We start from the raw sequence: 24344 nt of genomic DNA on the forward strand, positions 1-24344 counted from the left end.
AGATCACCGGGTGGGCCATTTAGTCAGGCGTATCCTAACATCCCTCTTTTAGCCAACGTTCCTTCCCTCTCAGTTTGTTAGTTGTCCCCCCGATTCCACAGTTTGTACCCCTCGTGGTAGGTTTTGTGAAGAAACTTGGCACACCAGCCAGTTTCTAGAACGTACCCGACTGTTTTGATTCAGTAATTTCATACCCACCCGGATGCCCACTTCTGACAGAAGCCATTACCTCGTTCGGCCCTGAACATAACGTGCGAAGAGAAATACGGAGTGCGATTGACTGCTTATAACTCAGGCCTGTTTTCGGAGCCACAAACCTTCGTCGTGCCCGCACATATCACTTAGTGCTTGAAACGTTACGAATAGTGTTATTATGTTTGACCCTTTATGAGATATGAGATACACACACACAATCTATAGTCTATTCAAAGTTACTTTAGTATTGACTTCTGCGACGGAACTGGTAGGGAGAAGTCCGCGCCGGAGGCACGGCTCGGATTCAGCCAATGCTGTGGTGGCTGTAGCCGCAGCCCACCGGGCACGTGCACCCTTAGTTTCCAAATCTCAGTCCACAACACTTCAGCTTGTGCCGCTATTTGGTTGCAATGAGTTGAGTCTGTGCGATCGCTGCGCGCTGTGTTTGTGTGTTTGTTTCGTTGCAGTTAAGGAGTTACTGTATTGTTTCTGTGACAGTTATTTGTTGTGTCTTATTTAACATGTCAGAAGAAAGTACATCGAAAGAAATGGAAAAGTTCGACGTCGTTCTCGTGGACAGGGGATTGCTTTACGAGGATAGTGTAGAGAAATGGTTTGCTCGTTAAGAGCTTACTTTGAGAGTGAAAAACCTAATGGTGACCCTCTACTCTCCGTTACAAGGTAGTAGATAAAGCAGCAGAAACCCTGAATATCAACAAAAACACTGTCGTAAAAATTGGGAAGGAACTGTTTGAGACAGAAAACGAATTTGGAGAACCATCCAAACTTGGTACTCTCAGGAAGAAACGTTCTATGGATAAGCGTGTTACGAATTTAGATTCATTTGCAGATGATGCAATTCGTCGTCATGTTTACGATTATTACTGTAGACAGGAACATCCCACACTCTCAAAGTTATTGATGACACATAAAGAATCAGGACTTTTTCAGGGCATCGAACAACGTTAAGCCGGCCGCTGTGGCCTAGCGGTTCTAGGCGCTTCAGTCCGGAACCACGCGACCGCTACGGTCGCAGGTTCGAATCCTGCCTCGGGCGTGGATGTGTGTGATGTCCTTAGGTTAGTTAGGTTTAAGTAGGTTTGCGGCCGTCAGCTATTGATGGAAAGGGAGGATATTGCTGCATGGCGATGCCGATTTTTAAGACAAATATTTAGCATAAATGTTAATGAAGTGGTTTGGATCAATGAAACGTGGGTTAATTCTGGTCACTTAGTTATTCAGGGGTGGACAGAAAACACGATTAAAGGAACAATGCAGATGCCGTCTGGTAAGGGAGGCAAATTGAGTCCGCTGCATGTCTTGCAAGGTTTCGTATCAAACTGCCTCCGTCTCTTTAAATCGAAGAAGACAGGAGATTATCATGAAGATATGAATCACATTACATTCACAAAGTGGTTAGTAGGAGCTCTAATACCCAGTCTAGATAAACCGTCAACAATTGTTTTAGACAATGCTCCATATCATTCAATTGTTGTTGATAAAGCACCTACCATGGCAAACCGAAAGGAGGAAATGATTAATTGGCTTGAGTGTCGTAACTGTATCTCATCACCTTAAGAAGGTCGGGCTTATGGAAAAAATTAATTTTCATAAACTGCAATTTCCAAAATATGAAATCGACGAACTGGAAACAAAATATGGGCATACAATCGTCAGGCTGCCACCGCACCACTGCCACTTCAACCCTACAGAGTTGATATTGGTCCAAATTAAAGGTTACGTTGCCAGGAACAACCAAAAATTTACGCTCTCCGCAGGAAAAGCACGCACTAAAGAAGCTATTACTCACGTTACCCCTGAAGTCTGGAAGAAAACAGTCAAACACACACACACACACACACATTATGGAAAGAGCATGGCTGGATGAAGGTGCTATTGAAGACTTCAGTGGCAGAGATGATTATCTCTTTAAATGACAATAGTGACAGCGAAACTTCAAGTGTCTGTAATAGTGACGACAGTGATGTCAGTGGAGTGTTACCATTATCCACATAGAGATGCAGCACAAACGGATTCAGCTACACGTTTGGAGTGCGCAGTTTGCACTTGTAAGTACTGGCATAACAAAATAAATTCGCACTAAGTTTTGAAATTTTAATATGGCGGCATTATCAAATATTAATTACAAATAAAGCACATTTCTGGAGTGAAATCTGTGTATACGTATGACAGAATCAAAATAATGTCTGCAATACATTGGGCGTTTTTGTATTGTTATTGTTTCTAAGAATAGATGTTGCACAATTTAAGATAACAAACAAGCATTATTTAATTTTTTGTTGTGTTGGAAATAAGTATGGATATCAGAAATGTATCAGCTCTTTACAATTATAGAGATCTGTTGCCTATCGCAAATGTACGTGAGCAGACGATTGCGCGTCATATTATTTACACTCCTGTATATCGCGTTAGAGATCTTCGACACAGCTAAGGTTAGAAACAGACGAAAATTTTATGTTTTCTGGACATTTCATTCCCATAATGTGCACACCTAACTTCAATAACAAAAAACTTCTTCGCATGTCGAAAATTTGATAACGTCGTCAGAAAGTTGTTCTTGAAAACTGTCGTTTTATTGACTAAACAAACATTTAAAAAATTAAAATTAAACCATCACATAGTGAAACTATTTCACAACGAATTACAGTCGGCTCCACATTTAAAGATCTAATAGTTAGCGTGTGTGAGCAAGTTGAATGAAACAGGAGGTTAAGCGCGAGCTCCTTGTGGGACTTGGCAACTCTGTTCCGCGCTAACCTGTGCTACATCCGATGTGTCAATCCTAAGTAATTTTGAATACGCTATAGTCTGTTCCAGAGGAATAGTCATTATTCCCACGTGCAGTAATGTGGCTTTCTTCCTGCATCTATTTGTTTTGCTTTATGAGCAGTTTGCGTTCAGGAGTAATTTTACCTTATGCAATAGCAGAATTACCAGTAAACTGGATTAAATGTTCTTAAGATAAAACTGATATCACATGCTCCTATAGGCTATAGCTCCTATAATAATGCAATTCGCACTGAAGTGCATATCAAATTCCTTGTTTCCTGAGATCAGCAATTGAGTATTTTGTTATACGACCACTGTTCGGGAAATTTCGCAGAGTTGCAAACTATGATCGACAATTAGTAATTAAGAGAGTTTTTGATAGCAACAAATTCATTTGAAGTGACGTACTTAAATTTTGATACAAAATAAATAGCAATATTTTGTAATTCTCAAATATCTCTCCAGCAATAGCACTAAGAACAAAATTATATTAATATACCGGTATAAGTAAATACTGTAAAGAAAACTTGCTAGTTAATTAAATCGCCGTAATAAAATAATAGCGTTTATTTCTTTATCTATCTCTTCATGATTTACATCTGTCATGCTCAGTTTATCTAGGCTGTAAGCTACGAGTTCTATAGACCATACTCGAGGGGAAACGTTATGACGTGGAACGTGTAAACTCTAAAACGTTGAACATGTGTTTAAAAAAAGGTAAAAATATTTACAGGGATGCCAGCAGGTGGCTTTTGCTGCGTAATGGCCAATTATTTATATTCTAGGATTCCTGTATGGGACAGAAGGACCTGCTAAGAAGAAACATTTATAATCTGCATTTGAAAAACTTCTGTTATCTTTTAGGTATTTTATTTCAGTGAGTAAATTGTCATACAGTTTCATAGTTGTGTATATTATCCCTTTTTCTCCCAGTATTGAATTCATGAATCGACAGCGCAGGTCATTTGGTCTTATAGAGCTGTAGCAGTGAATATCTCTGTTCTAGTCAAATTCAGGTGGATTATTGATTTAAATGGCTCTGAGCACTATGCGACTTAACTTCAGAGGTTATCACTCGCCTAGAACTTAGAACTAATTAAACCTAACTAGCCTAAGGACGTCACACACACCAATGCCTGAGGCAGGATTCGAACCTGCGACCGTAGCGGTCGCCCGGTTCCTAACTGTAGCGCCTAGAACCGCAGGGCCACTCTGGCCGGCCCAGGATTATTGATAACAAATTTCGTATGTGACTGAATGAACTGTGAGCTATGGTTAAATCCGCTGCTGCTTAAAGAGATGAGTTTCAGACTCACTTCATACAGTGCATAACGATAGGGACTAGGTCTTGTTCCAACTATCGATGCCTTTTACGTTGGTTTAAAAGCTGGATATGGCTGAGATAGGGATGTGGGTGGTCTGTTATGTATATATGGTATGTGGCTATTTGTATGTGTATAGGCTGGAATTAAATTAAGATCAATGACTTGGAAATTCAGAAAAATAATTGAAACTCTATTTGTAGATCTATGAAACGGATTGCGCAATATTTTACATCGTTTACTGTGAAAATTCATGTAGCAGTTTGGTAAGGTAATGTATGAGAGAGTTTCGGTAGTGAATTACAAGTGAGCACCACGAATACTGTTTAATATTGCGGTGGAACATTTCATGTAAACATACGGCGAACGGTTAGTTAGATGTTTTATTAGACAGAGTGAATCAGCTACATATCATGTTTGTTAGCACAGCAACAAATAACAGCCCGAGTTCTAATTGTTCGTGAAGCCATCTACACACAGTCGCGTGTAATCTGAGTACATTTCTTAACGTAAAATTATCACTTTCCAAAGTGAAAAACACGGATTTTCTCGCATATTTTGACTGTAAAAAATTGTAATGCGTTCATAACGGCAGCCGCATTTCATATAAAGAGTGGTGTGCCTTCACGCTAAAATGGTGTAATCGTTTCAATGTTACCTTACGTCAGTAAGAGGACGACACAAGCTTTAATTTTTCCTCGACAGTTTGTTGACAAACGTTCTGTAGCAAATTTATGCGTAAAAGTCAGGGATGGTGACAGAAAGTTTACGAAACTTTTCTTTTCACATTTTTCTACTAACTTCCGTGGCTCACGACAATGAACATGCCTTTCTAATTGAAACCATCAGGATGGCTTTCGTACGATATGTTTCTACTGTAACTGTTTAGTTTAAGATACCTTCAGAAAACATATTTTAAGTCTTGATTCCCGATACAGGCACTTAGCCATCAACAGAGTAACATTCCTTCGTCCATGAGACAGTGCACAGATGGGAGGAATTTGACCCAGATCTCTGGCGTTAGGTGTAGGGATCAGACATTTTACGATCATCCGATGTCTACCACGATAATTTTTTTCACCATCATGAGCTGAACTGTGTACTTATCAGTTGAGTGCCACCGCCAAAGCGTACATTAGTGGCTTAGGCTAGGGAGATATTAGAAATAATAATCTTAAACTGTAATTAAAGCTACTTTCCAGCTGTATGGTGCACTTAAATAAGAATTCGTATGATTTTTTTTTTAACTATCCCGGTTGGATAATTGTCAAATACATTGACTACTTAATCGTATTGGTTGTTTATTGAAAAATGTAAACAAAATTCATTCCACATTTCTATGTATAGTGCTTTGTTATGAACGGATAATGTATTTATCCAACTGTTTTGTCGTCACATCAATGATCAGTATTCTCTTACTGTGTTGGCTTTCAGGAATGAATACTTCATGTGATTCGAGTGTGTTTCTCTCTGATGGACCAAGTTCTGAGTTAACTATGACTGAGATCTTTTGACGTAGCAGTAACCGTTCAAGGAAGATCACAAAGCAAATTTACATCTAATTTCGAGGCAAACCTTCGAGCAAACCTTCTTTTGCGCAATTCTGCCGTGTACCAAAGTAATTAAAATTCCACCAAGTACATGTTCAATGAATTTAGCGATACCCAACTTAATTAATGATATCATCAAATCAGAACAGCACCATATCACAGCCGTCACTGCTTCTTCATCGTCATTATGCTTCACCTCAGAATTACCGTCACAGGATATGTAAAATTGAGTGAAATGATGCTGTTAGGAGAAGCTACACAAATGAAGTGACTAAACTAACATTCATTTACGGCAAGCAATAGTTAATGACATACAACACGATAGCCACAGACGAGTGTTCTAATCTTTTATATGGCAACAGTCAGCTGAGATATGACAGCACAGTTATTTTAGCTTGTCGGGACTGCTGCATGGAGAATTATTTTACACCGTAGAGCAGAGCAGACTATATCGTATCATCATGTCTCAGCACACTCAAAATCAGTTTCTATATCGTCATCAAGACTCCGTCTTTCATTGCTGGAACTTGTTAGGCCATCACACGATCGTCTTAAAGGCTGTTTCGAGTTTCGCAGGACTTCGGCATCTCGGAATAGCTGCTTCAGTTCTCTTTCATCTGGTCCATTGCCTTGGTGGTCTTCCCTGCGACGTTTTCCTTTCGACTTTCCTATCGATGATAATAATTTCTAAGTTACCGTCATCTCGTCGAACAGTGTGACAAAAGAAGAGCAGGAGTCCCTATAAATAAATACAGAGCAACCTCTTCCCCTACCTGAGTTCTTTAAGAATTCATTTGTTGTTTCGTTTGTCCGCATGTGAAATTCTCAGTAATCGCCTGTATGTCTACATATCAAAAGTATCAGTTGTCTTGCGGTACCCTTAGTTGTTGTCTCACTTTTCAGACCCATAAATAAAACTTGGAACACCAGAGATTAGAGGTATCACTTTTGTTAAGTCTGAATAGGCCTCAGTATTTCCAAATTACTGTAAGTTTCAATGCAGCACCCCCATCTAGAGCAGTTCTACGGAGTATTTCTTGTGGAAAACCACACTCTTTCTGAAACACTGAAGCCAGGAAGATAAAGTGATCAACTTTTATACGTTACTAGTAGCACATTAGTAGCTGGTAGCGACTCACCTCTGTCAGTTACCAAGATATTGGTCATCTTCTCAATTCATTGACAACTCAAATTTCTCACTTTCCCTCTGTTCAGTAGTTCCTACACTTTCACTTGTTATTCTGCGCGCGCCCTACGCCTTTGGGTAATTAACCTCAATCGGTACGTAGACGCCAATGAAGACTGTAAACTATCTTTTCTTACGCAAGGATTTTTTTATTGGCCCTAAATTGTGGCCCTGCAGACTTCAAAAAGGTAGTGGAATAATGACACTGTAATTTAATTTTTTGACCTGGTGAGATACGTTATAACGTACCTACAACAAATAAAGCCTATGTTCGTCTGTGAAAATGATCTCGATAAGCAACCTGAGCCATCAGTAATCGGAATCTAACCTGCATAAAACTGTGTGCGTGTTGTATGAGTGTCAGTTTCACTGTCATTTAAGCCCTCAACAGATCGTTACATGAAAAACTTTAACATTTGAATAAGCTCTCTGACAGCGTGTCTGAATAAGAATGTTCAAGTGATACAGAATCTGGTTTATGCAACTAAATATACTGGATTAGAGTAATGACATGTTGTGGTGAAACAATGTCTCTCTTTCGGCCCTAAGTTTTGCACTCACCTCTTTAGATGACTGCTTTCTTCCAAGTGGTTTACAGCAATTCGCAATAGCAGCGGTTGAAGGTTATTGTTACTAAGGATGAATTTAATAAAAGGGAAATTGCTTGGGTCCTGTTAACAACTAAATAACTAGTAAGAAGGGATTTCATAAATTAAATCTATTTAAGAACATCATGACCAATAATACAGAATGAGATTTTCACTCTCCAGCGGACTGGTGGATTAAAACTGTGTGCCGGGCCGAGACTCGAATTCGGCACTCCCGAGTTCGAGTCTCGGTCCGGCACACTGCTTTAATCTGCCAGGACGTTTCATGACCAACAATAGTTTGACAAGTATTAATAATGGCGAAATGCCTGCCAATGACTAAGTGCCAGATTAATAAATTATTTCGATTTCAAAGTTACATTAACATTTAATAATCAGAGCATATTTATGAATTAGACGTAGAGAATTATTATTGTTATTTGGAGAATAAGGAAGCTTCTTTATATGACAAGCAGAACACGGGATTATTGCAAACTCGGACTGATAATCGCGACCGTAACCTTGCAATTGCGGTTTACGCTATGCTTGCGAATTTTACATTGAATTCCATCTTCAAGCGTAGTTAAGCGATCTAAATCTCTCCTGGCCATATACATGCAATCAAGCCTTGACGGTGGTAAGGTCTGCCATCACCGACGTGTGTTCAGTGTGACACATCTTCTGTATCCGGGTTCTCGCATAGGGTAAATATCTCTGGAGTGAGCATTCACATGCGCAGAACAGATTTTGTGTTGTCAACATACATTGCCGGCCTGGTCACGTGCTCTCGGGACGTCGTGTGTTTGTCCGTATAGCGCCCTGTATATTTAGAATGTCACTACATCCCTATTACAGACGGATTCTTTTCGTACGTGTCGTGGATTATTTATATATGTTGCGCAGACATTTTAACAGTATCCATTTGATACCGGGAATAAACCACCTACGTAACTTCTATGGGCAAGTGATATTACAGCCTGCTTCTTTGCGATAGGTGTCACAGTTCAGATGCACTGGATTTTTTGTAGTTTTCGGTATGATACGGCACTTTATAGTATTACAGAGCCTGACGTACATTTTTGGAGTGATCGTCTTACAAAACGACTTGACAGTACTCTTGTACTTTTGCAAGTGTCCGAAAAACACCGAATTTGCCACACATTAGCTATTATATCACTCCTAATTCGTCCTTTTTTCTGCTATTTCTGCATATTTATTTTCTTGTTTTTGCGACCTAAAGCACAATTTTTCTTACTGGTGACACTTTGAAGTATTTATTTAACGCATTTTACGTACATGCTCCCAGTTTATTAAATAAATAGTAGACTGAGTAATCTACATATATAATTGACAAGTCACTGATAAATGCATGGAGGACAGTATTTGCTGAAACCATTCCCTTTCCTGTTCCACTAGCAAATTTACGAGAGGAAGCGATTGTTTGTAAGCTTTTGTACAAGCCGTAATATCTATTACATAGTCATAAAATCGTAGAAAAATAGGTCTACAGAATCAAGCCCCAATTATAATGCTTCTAGAAATTTTTAAACGTATATTCAGTGTCACTTACTAATATGATAACTATAATTAGAGCTATATGGTATGTAGCCATGAAAAGCTACTATCCCTCCTTCCACATATTTTTCTTTGCATCAGTAATTCACCATCGCTAATACACTATCAACAAATGGTGAAACACAACAAAAACTCTTGATATTATAAACTTCAAACGATGCAGAAAACACACACGCACAGCGAAGTCCCGGAAACACTTGAAAATCCTCGTTTAATGTTGACAACATGCGCAGAACGCAATGCTGACTCTAGAGATATTTTCTCTATGTGTTCTCGACCAACACTCCTGAGATTTTACTCTCGCAGACAGACCTCGTCTCACAACAATGCTTAGAATCACGCTCCCATGTTTCGCCCTCAGATTGTTTGTACTGCTAACGTAGTGCTTATTTATTTGCATAGAGCATCGCAGAATCTCGTACAATGCAAAGAATAGCCTAAGGTGGCTATATTGTTTTCGATACTCAATGGAATATTTAATCATTGTAATGGAGAGTTCCGACACATTCCTTATAACGTATGTTCTATTGTTTATTATAAATCTTCACACAAAATCTTTGCAGTAGTTGCATTGAAATATAACACGAGCACGTTTGATTACAGCCTATTCACTGGTAAATTATCACTAGAATATGAAACAGTTGTAAGTAACTAAGGTTGGCGGAGATTCAAGACAAGGAACCAATAGGTGGTTACTACATTATTAGACCACCGATCCGTTGGCTCGATCTGAGGACAGGGTTTCCCAGAATTTGAGTTCGTAAAATTATCATGCAAGAAGGGCGTCTGCTCATTAACACTCTAACGTTTACTGGTTCATTGTGACTTATACACGCCAAAGTAGATTGCAGAGCTTACCTCTTTATTTCAATTTTTTTAAACAAAAAGAAGACAGTTTTTTTGTGTGGCCTGGCGGTCCGTCAGTGCTGCTTTCATCGGCCTCTGTATCAGACGATGGCTGTGAATCCCGAAAAGCTGCCTAACACAAACTTCACACCATGCTTCACTTGCAGCTGCAAAGTGAAATAACTACTTCTCACACCGAAATCTGAGCAGAATTGGAAAAGATTCTCTCACTATCAGCGTAGGAAGTCACCTTACCTGCATTTGCGAATAAGACAATGAAATGGAATGACGACAATGAAACTTTGTGCCGGAGGGGGACTCAAACCGGATTTGGCGCTTTTTGCGTGCTGTCGCCTTACCATTTTGCTATCTCGGCGCCACTCACGGCCAAACTTCTATGTCGTCAACGTTTTATCTACAACCTGTTCTCATACATCCATTATGTATGAGGATGATGATGAGGTCTCATACTCCGAGGAGCGTAGGCGACGATGGGACGATGCGGGAGACCCGTACTGCCGACTAGTCAAGGTCCTAGCGGAGGTGGTTTGCCATTGCCTTCCTCCGACCGTAATGGGGATGAATGATGATGATGAAGACGACACAGTAACACCCAGTCATCTCGAGGCTTAAAATCCCCGACCTCGCCGGGAATCGAGCTCGGGACCCCGTGCGCGGGAAGCCAGAACGCTACCGCAATACTACGAGCTGCGGACCCATTATGTATATTGCAATGTATATTCCAGTACAGTGGAGACCTGTTACTTGAAAGTCGCTTGACTGGTGTCAGCGGATAAATACATTATCGCAGCGTGTCTGTGTTATTACGAATTATGATGCAGAGTTCGTTCGGAGATGCATGCATGTCCGAAAGAAGAGGCACTGCGGCAACAACTGCAAATAGATTTCTTCTATTACATAACGGCATGTCCGAAGAAACTCTGCGTCGCTTTTCCTAACAACACTGGTACTGCAATATCGAAGTCGTCTTAACTCCTCGTGTCTTCCCTCGTAGCATTCGTCCTTGCTTCGAGAGCCAATCATAGCCTCTCACGAGTAGTCATCCAATGACAAGTGCCTCTCCTGGAGAGTCCTCCCATTTCCTAGCAATTTTCCAAAACGACGACGTCCTGCCTGGCTGACCAACGAAATTCTGGCTTTTTCGTGCCAGGAGACCTACAGCTATAGGAAAGTATGTGTTTCAGCTCTGTCCTGTCGGTGTTTCAAAGGAGAGCGTTAGCATGTTGTCCCTACGACCCTCCTAAGGTTCCTTTCCCAAGGAGAGCGTTAGCATGTTGTCCCTACGACCCTCCTAAGATTCCTATCTGCTTTATGTACATGAGAGGCCAGCTAAAGATATTTTTGGGACAAGAAAGTTGCAGTTCACAGTTACAAAGTCCTCACGCCTCACGTGTGCTGTTCTGCTGAGAGTATAAACCTATAAATACCTGTGGCTTTTACAGAGCCTGCCTAGTGTCCACCGGCTTAATGTTCTCCTATCGGCAGACTGGCGCCGTCTACTCTGCATTTTTCGCCCATACCTCATTGTTGCCCGCCTCCCAGGATCTTTATTGGACTTTACACCGCTCTCACCTCAGAAAGACGATTTAGGAATGTGGGAGCGATGGACGTCGCACGCAGAATTCCAACGGGTGGCGCGGCCGTATCTGCTGTCGGCTAAGCCCCATATTTTCTGGCAAACACAACAGGCTTCGGCGAACGCTGTCCTACCTGTTGTAGGCGTCAAATTTTGCAACCTCCTTTAAGTTGCTGGTGCCCTACAGTCAGCTTTCACCTTGTATATGTTCGTGAAATTGCCAGCCCATCTAAACGTAAATTTCAAGAGATAAAACGCCTACAAGTACTTCATGTATAGGCAGCCACTATCGGATAATCTTTAATGATTACAAAGGAATACATTACATATCGATAAAGTGAAAGTCAACACAACCGGCAGTTTGGCCGTTTTTTACACCCATCCCATTTAAGTCTGAAATTTTGCGAGGTCTGTGACAGACTTCAGTGAGCTACAGACTGAAGGAAAATTTGAGTATCGCTTCCCAGTGGGTATATGAAAACAAAACTGACTACGATAATTGGCAAAGGAGGCGTTGCCAACCTATAAGTGAATGCTTAATGTTTGCTATCATACACTTATGGGAACCACCCTTATTCAAACTGACTTGCTGCCCGATGGGCAGAAGCCACCGATGTATGTTGCAAGCGGAATATTTTTCTGTTTTAGGATGACAACTACAAGAATTTAAACATTCAGAAAAGAAAATCGGTCCAGCTCTCTCCAGTGGAAAACAGACTGGCACACTTAATTCGAGAAAGAGTGTATTTAGTTACAATATCATCTGTTCGTTCTTCCCTATTGAGTTGTGTCGTCTCGTATCGATTTCTCCTCCGGGCGAGTACCTCTGCCTGGTTTCTCCGTTGGTCGTCCGTTGGCGCTGCCGCCGCGCCGCGGCCGGTGGCCGAATTTTCGCGGTGGGCGAGTCTCGTTTGGACAGCGTTGGAACGAAGTTGGGGCTCTGAGCTGCAGCGGTCGGACGACGGTTGTTCGATTGTGCGGGAAGTGACAAAAGGCCCCGTTCCACGAGAGGCTAAGGGCTTTTGATTTTCTAATGAAAGCGTGTTGCCGCCGACGCACATTGGATTGCCGTCCGTCAAAGTGACCTCTCGGTAGCAAGCAGTCAGTTGGTGATTCACTAGCTTCCTTTTCCCCTGTCTGTAGTTTCAACGGTAACGACGGTCGGTTATTCGGTCGGCAGTCTCAGCGGACGACGTGTATTGGGTATTTTGGCCGCTTCTGGGTTCTGTGTGCTCCTGATTACTTGCCATTCGTCACTGTTGCTACACAGTGACTGATTTTAGTATTGTTTGACTTGCTTGCGGTACGGTATTTTGGTGGATCTGGAAGGGGTCCAACTAACTGGAATCCTGCTGGGATAGACAGAGCGATTACTGCGCTGAGTTGTTAATTTTTTTTAAATTGTGTTTTACATTTACATTGCTCGTCCAGTGGGGTGTCCGTTAGCCCTAGTCGCACAGGGAGACGGCTGTCATGTAGCGCACACTGTGGACTGTTGCATCCTGTGAAATTCTATAAGGAGCAATCAATCTTCACGCTGTCCGAGTACTGGATGTGTGGAGGCAACTTGCTGGAGTTACCTCGGATTAATCCTGTGTTTAAGTACTAAGCTGTTTAAATGTTTGTCAGTATATACCTGTATATACATAGTTTCATTGCAGTTCTCTTTGGTTATTTCTTGGGCGTAAGTGTTATAATCTTATTTAAGTATTTGCCTTTTTTTTAAAAAAAAATAAGAGGACGGAACAATTTTGCATAAGCTTAAAGTGGTGAATTATCATTTTGTTTCACGTGTTTACTGTCGATGTTGATCTAACACTCTGGTCGCCAGTTCTGCAGACTGGGGTAGTTACCTACATGATGTGCTGACCCAGCTCCTGGGCCATCATATTGTTATGATGTGCCTCACCAGCTGGCAGAATTGACGACTGTAGACGAAGGGGGCGCGGTTCTCGGCGGAAGTCCTTACGAGGACCTCACTGGGACCGCTATTCTGTGCCGAGTTGAGGTTGTGGGTCGTCGATCAACTCTCTGCCCCGAGAATCTTCTAAATTTTCAGTTCCTCATTAAACTTGTCTCTGTTGCCTCTGCTTGCCTTCTCCTCCTGGAATCAAGCCCCAAAATTGTGCCTTAAACTGTATTGCAAGGACACGCACACGCATATATATATATATATATATATATATATATATATTGTAAGGTGTATGCTTCGCCGGCGATGGGCGAGACATGACAGAATCTCTGACCAGAGAGTAGTTTATCGTTAGTTGTTGCTAGTCGCGAGCCTGCGCTAGTCTGCGCGAATCGACAATAGAGGTCAGTCTGCGCGAGTCGACAGTAGCAGTCAGTCGGATACAGGAGTAGTCAGTCGGATACAGTAGCGAGTGGACGGTAGTAGTCTGCGGGAGTCGACATGTGTCGGCTGTGTGCTCTGGTCGCGACTCTGGTCAGGACTCTGGAGGATGAGTATTGTTATAGAAGGTAAAGAAGCAGTCTTGCACATATTTAATAATGTATGTTACTTGTAATTAATTTTGTTCAGAAAAAATGCCACAATAATAATTTTTATAAAGTAACTTTTTTAAAGAAAAGTATTCATTTCAATTTAAAGAATTTTTCCACTCTTTTGAAGAAAAAGCATTCATTTCAATTTAAAGAATTTTTCCAATGCATTATCATTGCTTCCAAGAATAAAAATATATATATATATATATATATATATATATATATATATATATATATATATATATACGCCAGCATTGCACGAAGCTGTGTCGATAAATAAGAGCAGAGATAGTTGCAGTGTTTATTGAGGTAAGAATTTTTGCTTTTGTTATTCATAATACAGGGCCGAAGGTCAGCGCTGCTGTCCTTATAAAATTTACCAGATATTATTATTTCTGTTGGGAGGTTACATTTCGTTCATGGTTCATTATTTAGGTCAATTTTCATTACTTAACTTTTGTGGAGAGGTTACACTTGGCGACATCCGGCCAGGATCGTACTTCTTGGTGAATCTTCTGAGAGGTAGTCATATATCTGCTCTTATTTACTTAAATTGTAGTTTGCATCTGGCGCAAGCATTTACTAATTTGTCACTCTTTCTTTCACAGATCATCGGCAATTTGTTGCTCTTTGTTGTATTTGTGTTTGTTGCATTCTGCATTGTCTTTGTTTCATTAGTGAATAATTTTGATTTGTGTAAAAATGCCGCGAAAAACTGTAAACAGTACATCGCGATGTACAATGAGTGAAATAGCCGATTTGAATAATTAGACCGATACTACTTGCGACACGCAGTGTAATAATGACAGTTCCCCATTTACAGACAATCAGTGCGTACTGATCACCGGTAATGATTATATTGCTAATGATGAACAAACGAATTCAATTGTGTCCGTTGTTAATTTAAAGACAACTGATGACGCGGGACGTTCTGTTACAATGAATGCTGCCCAGCTTGACACACCCGGTTTGCAAAGTGTACGTAATGAACAGACAAATTTTTCCAATGACAATGAACACTGTACTCAAAGTACGTCAGATTTATTTAATTCCGATTCAGGGACTAACAGTGCACATCCGATTGGCGAACATTTTCAAGAATCACAAAATGACCGAATGGATACACAAAACGCGACAAAAGCAGATACACCATCAAACTGCACAGAGAATAGAGTAGGTAATATTGGATTGGATCAAATTATGGCAATATTGCTACAACAGAATGAAAGACAAGAGAACAATCTTAAACAATTTAGTGGAAATCTCAAACAACAACTTAATGAAACTAATGAAAATGTCAAACAAATTAATGAAAGTCTTAAACAATCGAAAAAAGAACAAGAATACAATCACAAACAACTTAGTGAACAGAACAAACAACTTAATGAAAAACTAGACAACAATTCCAGACAGCTTAGTGAACAGATTACAGCGGTTGTCGCGCAGTGTCATGATACTAAAGAACAATTACGTGAGGAAATTGAGGCTTACTCTAGGAAAAGTAGTGAAGAAAATAGATCTGTTGCTCAAGAATTAAGGGATATGCAAACACCTGCAACATAATCACTGAGAGACGAAATTAGTGCAGTGGGTAAACAATGCTCTGAAAAAGCAATACAGTTACACGACGAGTTTAAGTTAATGACAGCAGAGCTTTCGCGCACACTGGATGCAAAAGTAGACGCGAAATTCGACCAACAGAATAGTCAAACTGACGAACGTTTTAATCATCACCTGCAAAACAGTGAAACGCGTTTCCGTAAATTTATACAGGAACAGAATAAAGTAAAGCGACAAGTTATGGAAACAATTACCGCACAGAGACAGGAAGATAAACGTAAATTGTTTACGAAACATACGTAGACAACAATATTGCTACTGTATCAGACGAAATTAATACAATCAAACAGTTGAACACCGAACTGCGTGATGAAATTTGCGATCTTAAATCAAAAACAGATACACACACAGTAGACTTTCAGACAGTGACCGACAGACTCGAACAATTAGAACTAACACTGGATTCCGATGTCATCAAAGCTGACGTTAAAAAATTGAACGAAACCACACGTAAAATACAAAAACAAATTAATGCTTCTGACACTAAAAACGATGATCAGGTAAAAATACTGACTGAAAAATATGATGAATTGGCCAGTCGTATTGACGTTATTGAAAGTAATAATGACAGCAAATCAGACGATACTTCAACGATTTCGTTTAATCAAACACCTGAATTCCAAAATTTACAGCAAACGATCAGTGAGATAGATTCGTCTAATAATACATTACACAGAAAATTGTCAACTTTACAGCAAGAGGTAGCAGAGATGAAAAATGTTTCAGCGTTTAATACATCACAGCAGACGCCACTTTGCGAACATTTGTCAGACTCACACAGCCAGTGTAACTTAAGTAATTTACAGAGAGTACGCGACTTAAAATCTGAAAAGACACAGACAAACAGATTCTTATGTAATCGTGAACCTGTTCACATATTCAGTGATGAGAATTTTGATTATAAGCATTTTCTATCTGTGAGAAAATTTAAAGTATTTGAAAATGACAGAGCACAGGTACACGTTTTGAACCGTATACGACAATTTATTTTTGTACTTTCACCGCCATTACCTGTAATGCAGAAACTACAATCAGCATTGATACAGCAATTTATTTTTGAATTTTCACCGCCATTGCCTGTAACGCAAAAGCTAAAATGTATTTGCAGCGCGAAATAAACCTCAGGAGATTCATTACACTGTAATGAGTATGTGCCGTAGCGTGCACAGGGCCCCGAGCCGTAGTAGTGCTGTTTAATCTTTAGTTTTCGGCACTGCTGCCTTCTCTTCTACTAACCTTTATATCTATCAAAACAGCTCTTTAACTATTGCTCTATCTAGGATTAAGAAATGAGTAAAGAAAACCCGATATGTCAAATTTTACCGAAAGTGACAGTTCTATTTAGACACTCCCGAAATGACAACTATCGCCGTAACATTAATAACAGATAAAATTATAATCATCAGTATGTGTAAAATTATCAGCAACAGGAACCATATTTTAGTAATAATAGACGTTTTTCGCCACAACAGCATGAAAGCCAGCCAGTTAGCATACCTAACCAACAATGTAATGTACAAGGTCAACCAGGCTTTAATGTTTCGCCGCGTGCACGTATAGCGTCAGCTCCAACAAATAGTAACGCACAGCAACAAGGAAATCAGTATGTACAGAAAACACACTATTTCAATCCCTATCGCAGTACACCATATAGAAATGATTATCACGACAGACGTAAAAATAATGACCACAATTTTCAGCGTACGTTAAATAACAGTCGGTCTTATCAGCAGCAAGAACATCAGCAACAACATATCATCATGAATGAACCAGACAGTAGGTATCATCCAGAGCGCAATACGTCAGGAAGAAATAACAGAACAGCACAAATAGTTGAAATGCCACAGTATCCTCCTGAAAATAATAACACATCAGATAGAATTTGATTAAATACAGTACAGGTTGCATATTACAGTAACGCAAGCAATACTTTTGACACGCAGAATCTTGTTCACGAGAATGTTATTTGAAACATGCTTTGTTGAATGCACCACTTTTATCGCACCCAGATCTTACCAGAAATTTTTCCATTGCCACCGACAGTTCTAACACCGCTTTAGACGTACATATTTTTCAGGAAATTGAAGAAGATGGTTGTACAGTAATTAAAATCATCGCTTTTGCAAGTCGCATTCTGTCACCTGCTGAACGTAATTATTCTGTTACAGAACTTGAAACATTATGTGTTGTATGGGCTTTTACCAGATTTAGGCATTTTCTTTATGGGAGACCCTCTACAGTTTATACAGACCACAGAGCGATACAATTTTTACTTTCGGCTAAATTTACACACGACAGATTAAGCAGATGGAAACTTTATCTACAGGAATTTAATATTATAATTGTTCACATTCCCTGCACACAAAATATTGTAGCAGATTCACTATCCCGTTCTCTCAGCAACAATCAGCAAGACATCGCAACCAGCTTCTGCAAAGCAAATTTCAGCGTCATGTACATTCAACAAGTTGCGTTTGAAAATTTCATTTCGTCGTCATTACAAGACATAGCACAAGAGCAGAATAAAGACAACGTATGGAAAGAGATTAAACACCTTTCGCAAGATAGGAATAATGTTACCATTAGAAACCATTACACTGTACGCAATGACATTCTGTTTCGCCGCTCTCATCCTGACAGCAACAATTGGTTATTATGCATTCCTGACGAACTTGTTAACAAATTAATCTGGTATACTCATTTAAGTTACGCACATTACGGAGCCAGAAAATGTTTTCTTGTACTGAGACAGAACTGTTATTTTACCAACATGGAGAAGCGTATTCGACGAGTTTTAGCGTCATGTAAAATCTGCCAGAAAGCTAAATCAGATACGACTTCACATATTCTTCCATTACATCCAATTGTACATGTTAAATTAAGACACATGGCCGCTGTAGATATTTTTGGTCCGATTCCCGGAACTAATAGAGGTTTTTGCTACATCTTTGTCGCTGTTGAACTCACTTCAAAATTTGTTACCTTCACTCCGTTACGCAAAGCTAATGCTTAAACTATTTCTAATGCATTTATAAAACATTTTTTATTTCATGTAGGGCATGTGTTGAAAGTAATTTCGGACAATGGATCACAGTTTCGATCTGCTATACGGACACGTATGTTACGAGCTAGAAACATTTCTCTGATATATATATCCAGGTACCATGCTTCTTCGAACCCTTGTGAATGACTAATGAAAGAAATTGGTAAACTGTGTAGAATTTACTGCCATAAAAAAAAAATTGATTGGGACACACACATACTCTCATTCCAAAATGTAATTAATTCCATACCGAATGAATCTACTATGCTATCTCCGTCTGTTATACTGAAAAATGTTGAACCACCTAACAAAATTAAAGAATTAGTAACCTTTCCTACATCTCGTCGACTTCGACACCATGAAATAATTGACATTGCGCTGAACAACATCAAACGTACCGCAGAGCGCCGGAGAAGACAGCATAAACAGGTTTGTATAAGCCGTGACTTTCACACTGGACAGAAGATATTATTACGTACACACTATTTATCCAATAGAGGAAAAGGTAGTCGAAGTAAATTTGAACTTCTATACGCAGGTCCACATCGGATTCGCAGCATTCCTCACCCCAATGTAGTACACGTCGAAACTTTGAGAACCAGAAAAACCAAAGGGAACCACCACATATCGAACATCAAACCTTTTATTAAATGAACATACTTTATGATTTATCACACTGTAATGCCATTTCCTAATTTTTTTAAGACCACTTATGCAATTATATTCACATGAACACTTACTGATGATTATCGTAATTTTTTCTTGGCAAGTGCCCGGCATGGTAAGGTTAGCAGGTCGCTCTTCTTGTTGTTACACATCAGACCGTGCATATTTTTCCAGATGAACTTATACATTTTATGACCACTTACGCAATTATATTTATGTGACTACTTACTGATGATTGTCGTATTTTTTCTTGGCTAGTGCCCGGAAAGGTAAGGTTAGCAGGTCGCTTTTCTTGTCGTTACACATCAGACCGTGCATATTTTCCATTTTTCATGTATGTATGATTGTTTTCCTGATTTGTTTGTATGCAGTATGAAATAGTTAAGATATAACAAACACCAGTTGACTTTAAAACTTTTGCCATATGATATCTCAACATCGTGACTATTTTACTTTTTTTTTTTGCTGCTACATTGTGATACAATGTGTACATTTTGCTTCTGAACACTGTGAATGTTTTTGACATATTACGTTTTCTGTCATGCTATGCTGTATGCTCAATTATGTTACTATAAACCAGTTTTTATCTAATGGGTATATGAATTAAATGCAAGACATTAATCTTTGTTCATCATTTTCAGAAAGAAATAACGTATAAACGAAATAAATTAAACAGAAATGGGAATTTCACCTTCGGAATGAACGAAAGAGGATACAATACCTCATGATGAAGAGTAAATGGATCAGAATTAACAAGCATTAAGAAGAATATACTATACACATCGTAGAATAGCAGTCATAACTAATTTTTTCTTTCAGAATACGAGGCGATTGATGTAGGCTGTCAGGCAGAACTACACATCTTAGTTTTAGTGATGAAATATGCTAGAAATAAGGAATAGTTGTATAATGAATAATGAAGTGACTTTTTTGCAGATGATAATGAATGGTGATGAATAATGATGAAGAATATGCTACTATGGATAATGAAGTTTTTATTTACAGGTGATGATAATAATGGAGTTATGGTGATATGGATAATGAAGTTTTTCTTTGCAGATGAAAATAATGATGAAGTTTATATATTTGCTGTTAGTTAAGAGATGCAATGTAGTTATTTAAGGATTTGTTGCAGTTCGTTTTGACAGTATGTCTTATATCGGATGGTATAATGACTGAAGGTTTTGGAAAGGAAAGCCAGAGAACATATATATTTTTATACACATTTCACTACCTGTTATTTCGAAGTTCACTACTTTTCAGCATAATATGCGTTTCTTCTTTCAGTTTCATAATCCATTTTGAATATTTTGCAGAAGAATTTATTCATGAAATTAATGTGGTATAAATAGTTGTTTATTAAACCTATCTCGTTTATGAATGTGATCACATATACTCTACTTGTTTCATAACCTTGCTACAGCTGACTCATGACGAATGACGTTACACATCTTCATTTGCAGCAATAACTCAAAAGCAATCAAAGTAATTACCAGTCCCAAATAATGCTACTAGCTTAAGAGAGTTCTGAATAATACTGATCAGCTCTGAATAGTATGTCACTTCAATAATGACTTCTGAATAATACAAAAAAAATGTTTTGTAACTGGCCAATGAATGCCACTGTTTATTGTAATAAGATTACATATGATGCCAATGATTACTATAATTAGACTAATTATGTATAAATGCTATGCCAATAATTAACTCATTTTGAGTAATGACTTCTGAATAATACAAACAAACAAAAATGCTTTGTAACTGGCCAATGAATGCCACTGTTTATTGTAATAAGATTACCTATGATGCCAATGATTACTATAATTAAGTGAATTATGTTGATACTATGCCATTCATTAGCTTCTGTTTTGAATGATGACTTCTGATGGTTTGTAACTGGGCAATGAGTGCCAATAATTACTATATTCAGTTAATTTTATGAATACTATTCTGTAATACTACATACATGGTACAGAAATGTTCAGTAACTGTGCGATGAGAGCCACCAATTACTCAGATCAGTTGTTAGACTAGTGTAATTCTCAATGAAGACTAGTATGTGACTTAATGTCCTTCACCTTCTGACCTAATTACCAGAAATTACTGCAATATCCATTTGTCCTGTTTATCCTCATGATCATGGAGCACTATATTTGGTTTTTGCACTAATTCTACGTTGGTCTGCTTTACAGGAACATGGTGTTGACACGAAATGCTGTCCACCACCTTGAGCGATGGAGATGTTATTATGGTCCCACTGTTTGGGGCACCTAGTGTACTACCAAAATGATAGCATGGAATATTATTACGACATTTCAGTGTCTTGGTTACACTGATTAATACTTTCAAGGAAAAGGGCTTCAGATTGTATCACTTGGTGGTGTGCTTCTGTAGAAAGATATGGACTTTCAGCGCAGCTGCGTGCAACCTAAAGTGCTACAACCATGACGCAATCCTTCCCATTCCTTTCCTAATTCTTATAAAATGAAAAAGACATATACAGTGCGTGTGCACTTCATTTCATTTGTTAACAAGATCAGTTGTCCTAAAAATACTAAAGACTTCTATAGTGCACGTACACTTTATTTCACTCCTTGATATGTTTATTTGTTGTAAAATATTAGAGAGTTTTACAGTGCGTGTGCACTTTTGACATTTGTTAATATGATTTGTAGTCATTGTGTATACATTTTGTGATTCCCAGATATGTTATGAGCTTCAGTGCATGTGCACTTTCGTCATTTTGTTAACATGATTTGTATTCATTGCTTATACATTTTGTGATTTGCTGATATGTTCTGAACTACAGTGCGTGTGCACTTTTGTCATTTCTCAATATGATTTGTACTCGTTGCCTATACATTTATGATTTCCTGACATGTTCACTACTACAGTACGTGTGCACTTTTGCCATTTGTTAATATGTTTTGTAATCATTGTGTATACATTTTGCAATTGCTTGATATGTCTGTACTCAGTGCGTGTGCACTACATTTCATGTTATGCACCTCTATATATATATATATATATATATATATATATATATATGTATGTACATATTCTGTGATTGTAAAGTTAATTAATTATGAAAAATTTGTTGCTCATGGCAAGTCCAATTGACTCACCATCGCTGCCAAATTTTTGCCCCCCCCCCCCCCCCCCAGTGGAGGTTTATGTAAGGTGTATGTTTCGCCGGCGATGGGCGAGGCATGACAGAATCTCTGACCAGAGAGTAGTTTATCGTTAGTTGTTGCTTGTCGCTAGTCTGCGCTAGTCTGCGAGAGTCGACAGTAGAGGTCAGTCTGCGCGAGTCGACAGTGGTAGTCAGTCGGATACAGGAGTAGTCAGCTGGATACAGTAGCGAGTGGATGGTAGTAGTCTGCGGGAGTCGACATGTGTCGGCTGTGTGCTCTGGTCGCGACTCTGGTCAGGACTCTGGAGGATGAGTATTGTTATAGAAGGTAAAGAAGCAGTCTTGCGCATATTTAATAATGTATGATAATTGTAATTTAATTTGTTCAGAAAAAATGCACCAAAATAATTTTTATAAAGTAACTTTTTTAAAGAAAAGTATTCATTTCAATTTAAAGAATTTTTCCACTCTTTTGAAGAAAAAGCATTCATTTCAATTTAAAGAATTTTTCCAATGCATTATCATTGCTTCCAAGAATCAAAAAAAATATACGCCAGCATTGCACGAAGCTGTGTCGATAAATAAGAGCAGAGATAGTTGCAGTGTTTATTGAGGTAAGAATTTTTGCTTTTGTTATTCAGAATACAGAGCCGAAGGTCAGCGCTGCTGTCCTTATAAAATTTACTAGATATTATTATATCTGTTGGGAGGTTACATTTCGTTCATGGTTCATTATTTAATCAATATTATTGTGTGGTTCATGGACAATTTTCATTCATTAATTTTTTTGTGTGTGGAGTTTACGCTTGGCTCCATTTTGCATTATTATTAAACATTATTTTTGTTGGGAGCTTACATTTGGCACCATTTCAAATTTTCTTTTAATTAAAATTACGTGTGGAGAGGTTACAATATATATATATATATATATATATATATATATATATATATATATATGTTTGGAATTGGATATTCCTTAGCCTTCTGGGTCTCTGTACTGATCTCCACTTTGTTGTAATACTTAAAAATTTTAAGGCAATTTCTAAGCCTTCTCGCGCTGGCTAATTATCGATTTTGATCTTCCTGAGTTTACTAGTAAATTCCAAGGGTTTAGGCACTCTGTTACTGTTGATATTGATGTTGTATATTTTAAGGGATAAATTTCGAAGCAAATTTTTAAGCCCTTCTGGAGATTACGGTTGTTGTTAACTTTCTTTTCGCATCATTCCACTGTAAAGCAAAATTTTATATGTTTTCACGGAATCTATCGAGATATTTTTGACCACAAGTCATGATGAACCTGATGCTCGGCCCGTCCACGAATTCATGCCGCCACCAAAGAAAGACCATTTCACCTATCAATATTGTCACGTTCCAGCACAGTTTTGTAGTGCGATCGGAACGTTCACGACAATCTGAGGGTTGCTTGAGACTCAACCTTTATTGTTGGAGATGAGAGGGAGAAAGTTCTCCGAGGTAGAACTGGGTGGTTATTGGTTGCAGTGGTAATCTTTTAGGATTAATGGCAGGATGGGTATACTGAAGAGTTCAGTATTTATTTAAGTGATATCTTTATCCTCTTTGATAACTAATAAAAGAGGTGCCAGTTCCTAACCCCTTTCTGTATTATTTGTCAGATTCAATTTATTCTTACCAACAGGTCACTCATCTAAGCATACAAGAGACTATTATTCTGTAAATTGTTCTTGTTAATTACAAAACTACAAAT

The sequence above is a fragment of the Schistocerca piceifrons genome, chromosome 7 (genome assembly GCF_021461385.2).
Source record: "Schistocerca piceifrons isolate TAMUIC-IGC-003096 chromosome 7, iqSchPice1.1, whole genome shotgun sequence".
Taxonomy (NCBI): Eukaryota; Metazoa; Arthropoda; class Insecta; order Orthoptera; family Acrididae; genus Schistocerca; species Schistocerca piceifrons.